The following is an 8,341-nucleotide window of genomic DNA, read 5'->3' as shown; positions in this document are numbered from 1 at the left end:
GCTAGGTGAACTGCAAGCAGGAACCCCTCCTCTTGCCTGGGCGTTCTCCTCTTCCTCTACCATTGAACTTTTCAAGAATAGCCTTTTGTCTCACTTGGGGGCAGAATCGAACCCAAAAGAAAATAAAGAAAACAAAAGGGATGGTTGTTCAAATCTAGTGGCGGTAGTTGCAGATTGGTTGGACTGCTTGCAGGAACCCCTTCTGACAAGATCTGGGCATCTTTCCCTTCTACAACCCTTGAACTCTACAAGAAACCTTAGCCTTGTGAACTGAGTGAATTGGCCAACCCCTTCTCCCAGGCCCTTGGGGTCTTTTTTATAGAGAATGGTGGACAAAACTGGGATTAGAAAGAAAGAGAGGGGCAACAGCTGGGTTTTTACAGAGATGTGGGCATCGTAGGGTTGAGAATTGAGGGTTAGGATTGTTCTAAGGTGACAATAAGGTTGAGAAAAGGAGAGGGTGCCCAATATTATGTAGGTCTGAGATTTGGGCACCCATAATGGAGAAATGTGATTGGTTGGTGTGATTTGACGCCCTAAGGTGATTAGTTGAGGTTTAAGGAGTGAAGTGTAAGGCTAGGGTTCTGTATAGGGAGAGATCTTAGGATATGAGGGGCTGCTAAGGCTTGGATGATTGAGATTAGAGGTTAGGAGAGAGTGGAGGGTGGAGATTTGATAGCCTAGGGTAGTTAGGGTTTGTTAGAGGTGAAAAGAATGAGTGAGGAGGCGCCCTAGGGTTTGTTAAGGAGAGAGGAGTATGTTAATACAGTAGGAGGGGCACCTATTTGGGTTTGGCAAATAGGAGCGTCCTCCTGTGCTCAATTTTTCACAGACCCCCTCTCTCAGTTGAAATTTACATCAGTTTCCCGAAAACTGCATTTAAGCCTTGAAACTTCCCCAATTTTCCTCAGAATTTGCACAGGGACCCTCAAAAGTCATAATATTGAATTTAACTGGAAAATGGCACATTTCGACTATTCTAAGGCCTAGGTAACCCTAAAATGATGCCTGTTAAGGCATCAAAATACAGAATTATCACCTGCATCTAGTTTCCTATTAATTTTATCATATATAAGTAATAAGAAAGTAAAATAGCATGGATAAACAACAAAATTTCCAATTATTGATTAAAAATGCAATAAACACATAATCTATCAATTATCTTTCACATAAAATTCAAAAATTCAATTACATTCAACAGCTACTACATAAATTCATATAGCTTCCAACAATATATATGTTAAGAAGGATCAAGTTTAGCCTAATATCAATACCCTACCTGTACCCATACATGTAAAATCCCAAAATTTGTCCCAACCCCATAATCCTTTTTTTAAGAGAAAAACCCCTATTCATTGAGACAGGTAACCCATCGGGTAGGGTAGAAATCTATTCATTGTTGAGCATTTTTGACTTAAAGATAACCTCTGCTCTATCATACAAGATTTTAGTGGATCCTACTTAATTAATTGAGCCCTTTATTAAATCCAAAGTTTTAGTTTTTTTAACCTTTATTTTCAAAGTATTCCAATATAGGAAGTAAATTTTAAAAGGAAAATTATGGTGAGTAAAAATGTAAAGTATTTTCCAGAATAGGAAAATATTCTCGAGAAAGCATTTAAGCTTGGCACCGTAGGTTGAAATTGTTTCAAATATAGAAGGAGAGGAAAACATATTTTCGCCTACCTAGACCTCTGGATAGACAACGTTAAAGATATCTCAACCTTATTGATCAGCGCCTTCTTTGCTGTGATGGATCCCAAATTCCAATTCCCCAATTCCATAGACATACGATAAAATTAAAAGGGCTGAGATAAGATTAGAATTGGACCATGGAAGAACCAATTATTGAACGGAAAAGTATGATAGGCCTAATGCAGAATTCTGAATTTTACTGTAACTCTATAAACATTCAAAAGTTTAAAAACCCATATTCTATGCATCCATATCCATCGTGAATAAAAATCAATTCTGAACTGACACTTACCCCAACTGTACTTTTGGTTTATAATTTCTGACCCTGGGCTTAAGGGTCATTCTTCCATTATTGAATGCTTAGAGGATAAGATGACTATTATTGGGAGGGAGAAATCGATTGAATAGAAGACCCAAAATTATGTGACAGTTGAAGAAGGTATTACCAAACACATTACATCTTCCGTCACACAGCATGGGAGGAGATGGTGTCCTGTTCATATATGAGAGTCAAACGAGGGATGCTGCCTTAAACTGACCAGGTGTGAGCTCTTATTTTAAGCTAGAATAGTTGGGGTTTTGACTCATGCAATGGAAGGTCGGAGGTTCGGTTCTTCAACTGTATACACAACTCGTAGACATCCCCAGTCTCATATCTAAATATCAGCTTCATTTGTCCCAATCTATTTTCACTTTCTAGAGGAAAACCTACTTGATATAACAACCATATATAAGTGCAGTATCACTGGGTCTAAGGCTGTCAACGTGTGATGAGACCAAAAAGAATCTTATTTTTATCCTCTAATATTCACTATTTTACATTTATTTAGCACTTAAATGGATTCGTTACTCTTGTATTTCGATTTAGGACAATAAAGAAAGCAATTGGAAGAAAACATGGCAAATCGGGTGATTTTGCACAGTTTCGGCGACAATCAGTAATCTGGGTCTAACTCTCAATTTCGGGATTCGAATCGGACAATTCAAGAAGCATTAAAAAGATGAAAGGGAGACCCACAATTTTTATGTTTTGAGTATTGACAGATTTGGCACGCATAGAATACGAAAATTAGCCCGAAGTCAGAGCAAGTTCACAACAGGTCCATTTCACAACTTAAGCCCAACTCGCAGAAGTACCTTGAAACAACCCAACTCGAATTCAAGAGTCAAGAGTCCAAATCTCGAATGTAGTCTTCAAGGAGAGAGTCTTATCCGATCTAAAGTCTTGAATGTAATCCTAGAGAGATAAGAAGATTGGGATTAGGTCATTAGATAAGATATAGGATATGATTAGTTCAAAGAAGATCAAGACTCCCTAAAGATAAGATGATCTCCTAGAAGGAGTTGAAAAGCAGCCTCTCATTTGGCTATATAAAGAGGAAGGCGAACCATCTCTAGCATTACTCACTCCAAGACCCAAGAGATCATCAAGAAGACCAAGAAGCTCAAAAAAGCAATTCGGCCATGGAGAAGCAAGGCATGGAGATTGCACAGATCATGAGCAAGTAAGCTTCTTTTTCTAGTTTAAGGGGGGAGGTTGGATTGTGTCATTGTGAAGTTCTGTAGTTAATTTATTTTCTTGCTTTTTAATTCAAGTATTCATTGATTCTTGAGCATATTTTTAGTAGATGTTAATGTTAATTAGTTTGACAAACTGAATTGATGTTGATTTTCCTACTACTATCCATGATTTCGATGATCCGTAATTGTCACGAATAATGATACAAGTAGCAATTAGGTTGAAATCTTTTTGGGTCAATTGTTCGTGACAGCCTTTGATCAATGTTTTAATATGGTTCAACCTAAAAGGAATTGATGGAACAAGATTTAGTAATTGCAACTATCTCAATTATTGTTATTTTGGTTTAACTGTTTTCACAAATCTTAATGCTATCCTTGTTTAACATGGAACGCTATCATATTCAGTTGAGTGGTGATAAGTGTTGATCGAATGTTTGGTTTGGTCAACTGAATTAGGAAAACACAAGGTTTATTATGGTTATCCTAATAAATCTAAGGTTAAATGCTTGAATTGCGGGAATGCTGAAGTGTACCTTTGATCGATGGCCAATCGATTCAACCCGAACCCTTGAACTAGAATTCGGTAAGACTGATTTTCTCTTGTTTAAGTTGCTATTTATTTTCTTTTCTTTTAATTTCAGTATTTAAATTCTCTTACTCAATTACATTACCCATTCGGCTAAGAGATTAGTGATTTGCTCCTAGTGGTATTCGACCTAGAACCACTTTTACTGCAAATATTTTATTATGGGACTAGTATTAATTTTGAGGGCTTCGACAAACCCGTCAAAATTTTGGCACCGCTATCAGGGAGCAACTTTAATTTCTTAGCTATTACCTTCCTCTTGTTAACCCCTTCTCAACGAGGTGAACTCGAGTACAATCCCGAAATTGAGAGGACCACCTGTCATTTAAGGAAGGAGGCAAAACAAAGGAAGGATCGTTCACCTAAAAGGATGAACTCAGATTTTGACTTACCCACTTGTGATTTTCCCATCTTCGAAGAAAGAGAAAGAATGACTGACAGAGAAAGGACATTAAAGGAGTTGGCTGCACTGATTATGAACCAACAATCCTTATGCATCACGTAACCCAATCTTGAGGTAGATTTTGAATTGAAATTTGGTTTGATACAATTATTGCCTCTATTTCATGGTTTTCTAGGTAAGGACCCTCATAAGCATCTGAAAGAATTTCATGTCATCTGTTCAAACATGAAACCCCACGGTATGACCGAGAATCAAGTAAAACTCATAGCCTTTCTATTTACTTTATGTGAGAAAGCAAATGATTGGTTGTATATTCTTCCTCCCGGTTCAATACGCACATGGGATGAGATGAACAGGGTATTTTTAGAAACATATTTTCCTACATCCTAGGCTACAAGCATAAGAAAAGAAATACGTGGAGTTCAGCAATTTGGTGGTGAGACGCTATATGAATATTGGGAAAGATTTAAACAACTTGTTGCTAGCTGTCCACACCACCAAATACTCGAACAACTTTTGATCCAATACTTCTATGAAGGGCTTTAGCCCATGGATAGAAGTATGGTCGATGCAGCCAGTGGCGGAGCCTTGGTGAACAAGACACTTGAAGCGACCAAGGAATTAATCTCCAACATGGCCAAAAATTCATAGCAGTTCGGTGCAAGGACAGGCGGTACCATTAGACGGGTTAATGAGGTAAGCCATGTAAATTTAGAAAATCAGATTTCTGACTTTACTGCTTTGGTAAGACAACTCCCTACAGGACAATTACAAACTGCCAGGGTGTGTGGTATCTGTTCGATCCCTGGACATCCTACGGACACATGTTCATCACTACATGATGGATCGATTCAGCAAGTGAGTGTCGTAGGAGGATTCCCAGGTCAGCCCCAACGAAAGTATGATCCCTACTCCAATTACTACAATTAGGGGTGGAAAAATCATCCAAATCTAAGGTACGGGAACCCAGGAGGACAGCAGCAATATCAGCCCCATTTTTTCAATCGACAGCCCCAGTATTCAGCACCCATCACAACGCAAGGCCAACCCCTGAATTCAAGTATGTCATTAGAAGATATAGTTAAGGCTCTAGCTACTAATACTCAGCAATTTCAACAGAAAACAAGAGCCAACATTCAGAATTTGGGGAACCAAATCAGCCAACTTGCCACTACCGTTAGCAAGTTGGAGGTGCAATGCTCCGAGAAACTACCATCACAAATGGTAGTCAACCCCAAGGAGAATGTAATTGCAGTGGCGTTGAGAAGCGGGAAGGAACTACAGCTAGAACCCATATCACCAAGGAAGGCGGATAAAGGACAAGAAGGAGAGGAGGTACAGGACTCAAACGAGAACCCCATTAAGGTAGGAGTTGGAGAGAACGTTTCAGCCGTGATCACGAGGACCTTACCAGAAAAATATGCTGATCTAGGTATGTTCACCCTACCTTGTGTGATTGGCAATAAGCGAATCGATCATGCCATGCTAGACTTAGGTGTTTCTATCAATGTCATGCCATACTCGATTTATTATGCTTTGAGATTAGGTCCTTTAAAGGAAACTAAAGTTGTTATCCAATTAGCTAATCGTTCTAACGCCTACCTAGAAGGGATTGTTGAGAATGTAATGGTGCAGGTTAACGATTTAATTTTTCCAGCTGATTTTTACATTCTGAAGATGGAGGAGAACACGATCAAAGGTTCAGTCCCACTTCTATTAGGCAGGCCATTCATGAAAACGGCCAAGACCAAAATAGATGTGGATGAGGGTACCCTCTCCGTCGAATGTGATAGAGAGACTGTTAAGTTTAATATTTTTTAAGCTATGAAATACCCAATTAAAGACCATTCGATCTATTCGGTTGACACTTTTGATCCAACTGTACAGGAAATTTTTGAAAAAGATATGAATGAGGAGCTAGAATCGAGTGCACAATTGCATACGAAGGCCCCTATTCTAGATTTGAACCCGCCCATGATGGATGGAAGGGGAGCACACCGGAAGCTGCAACCACGAGAGTTAAGGTAGCAAAGGAGAACGTCGAGCATAATGACATTAAACAATTGCGCTTGTGGGAGGCAACCCATTGTAATTAGTTAATTTTGTTATTTTGTTTAGTTTTGATTTTTGTGTTTAGCAGGAACTCAACAAGACAAATAGGGAAGTACCCCCAAATCCTTCTACTTTATGCATAATCACATACATTGGAGACAATGTATAACTTAAGTGTGGGAGGATTACGGAAATCTAATGGAAATTTGGGATACCTTATCTTCTTGAAATTTCTGCTCCCTGTAAACTTATCATTGAACGATTTCAACTTATCAGGAATCATGAGCTTAGGCTGATTGGATAGGATAGGATGCAAACATGACTAACTGAATCTTTCTTGGTTGCATATGGTACCTCGTGATTTTAATCGATCAATAGGCAAGATGCGTAGTTGATTTTCACATAATTATCTGTCAAACATGGGTTGATTATTCTAGAACTTGTTGTGTTAGGCATATTGAGACCACGATCACTGAATTCATGGATCAGGAAGCGAGACCGATTAATTCTTGCGTAAAAAAAAAATCGTAACTAATGTAAGATGGAGCATAAAATACACTCACATCTAGAAACGAAAACAAGTGTGAGATGGAGCATAAAATGCACTCACATCTTGAAAAGAAGGCAAGGGTGAGATGGAGCATAAAATGCACTCACCCTAGAAATGAAGGCAAGGGTGAAATGGAGCATAAAATGCACTCACATCTTGATTCCCAGTTGTTTTCGCTTAAGAAACAAAGAAAGGTAAGTGAATCTAGCTGTATTGGTTTGTTAAAAGCAATGAGTACCCGTTCAGCCAGGGAGTTTTAGCTGGGAAGGCTTGTCTCCTTGACTGTCAATTTAACCTGGGATAATGAGGAAGGGTGATTTGTGATCACTCTTGGATGAGAAGAAGGGGAGAAAGAGATGGAAGAGAGAAGGTTAACAAGTCTATGAAAGAATGGTAGGATCCATCTAATGGACGCCATAAAGGTTGCGGAATGGGTGGGCGAATTTCAATAAATTTCCTACCTTCTCCCAACTGGGAATCATATTCCCTAAGTTTAGAATACAATATTCAATGATCCTACTTGAACCATAATCAAACCAGATCTGTACCAAAAGATAAATGGGAGGAATATACCTGATCCGGAGAAGCAGTATCTCCCAAAGTTGGTGTTCACACCCAAAGAATGCTCCAAGATCCGTTCCTGTTGAAGATGACACAGCTGTGGATGGAACAGAACCAGCAGGGTGCGTCCTACACACTGGATCCTTCACAAGAATCCTCTGGAAACACTAAACACTGAATCCTTTTAGTCTTTGTTGCAAGACTAATGTCAAGAACAGATTTCTTGACTTTCTTTTTCTGCAAAGATCTAATCTTGCAAAAACAAATGGCGGCGACAGGAGGAGAACTCTAAAGGCGAAAAGGCTGAACTGCCTTTTTCTTTTTCTGGAGTATGAATGAGATCCTATCTCAATTCGCAGGAGATATCCTATATCTCTTCAAGGTGGTTCGAAATCTGATATTTCTCTTTCTTGGTTAGGGTTTCTCCTCCTTTCTTCTTGATTAAGAATCCTCCTAATCAATCCAAATCAGTATTTGGATAGGTGATAATCTTAATCCTATCTGTAGATAAAGTTAGCTTACTCCTAATCTTATCAGGAGGTTACCATATTCAAATCTAATTTGAATTTGGTCTCCAAGAGTGGATAAGGCTAAAGGCTCAATCCTTTTACTAACATTAATCTCAGATTCGCCCCAAGGATGGGTGATCATATCAGCCCACCTCGAAATGGGCTTCTGGCCCATTAAGTGTTCAGTGTCTAATTACTTTCCAATCTGCTGCCCAGTTGGGCTTCTTTGTATGGCGTGGGACCCAAGCATTGATCTACACACCAGCCACATGAGTTCGGCCCAGCCTTTAATACAAGGTCCAGCCGAATTCATTGAAAAACTCAATGAACCCCTTGAGTCCATCATATGGACCCTATGGGCCCAACACTTACATTAAGTGGTCCCTGGGCCAAGCCATCTTATAAAAACCCAGGGACTGTGGACAGGTGCAAGATTAGCCCATCAGGTATTATCCTCAATGGTC

The sequence above is a fragment of the Nelumbo lutea genome, chromosome 1 (genome assembly GCF_056320005.1).
Source record: "Nelumbo lutea isolate HS-2025 chromosome 1, American lotus-T2T, whole genome shotgun sequence".
Taxonomy (NCBI): domain Eukaryota; kingdom Viridiplantae; phylum Streptophyta; class Magnoliopsida; order Proteales; family Nelumbonaceae; genus Nelumbo; species Nelumbo lutea.
Note: the sequence above shows the minus strand (reverse complement) of the source record.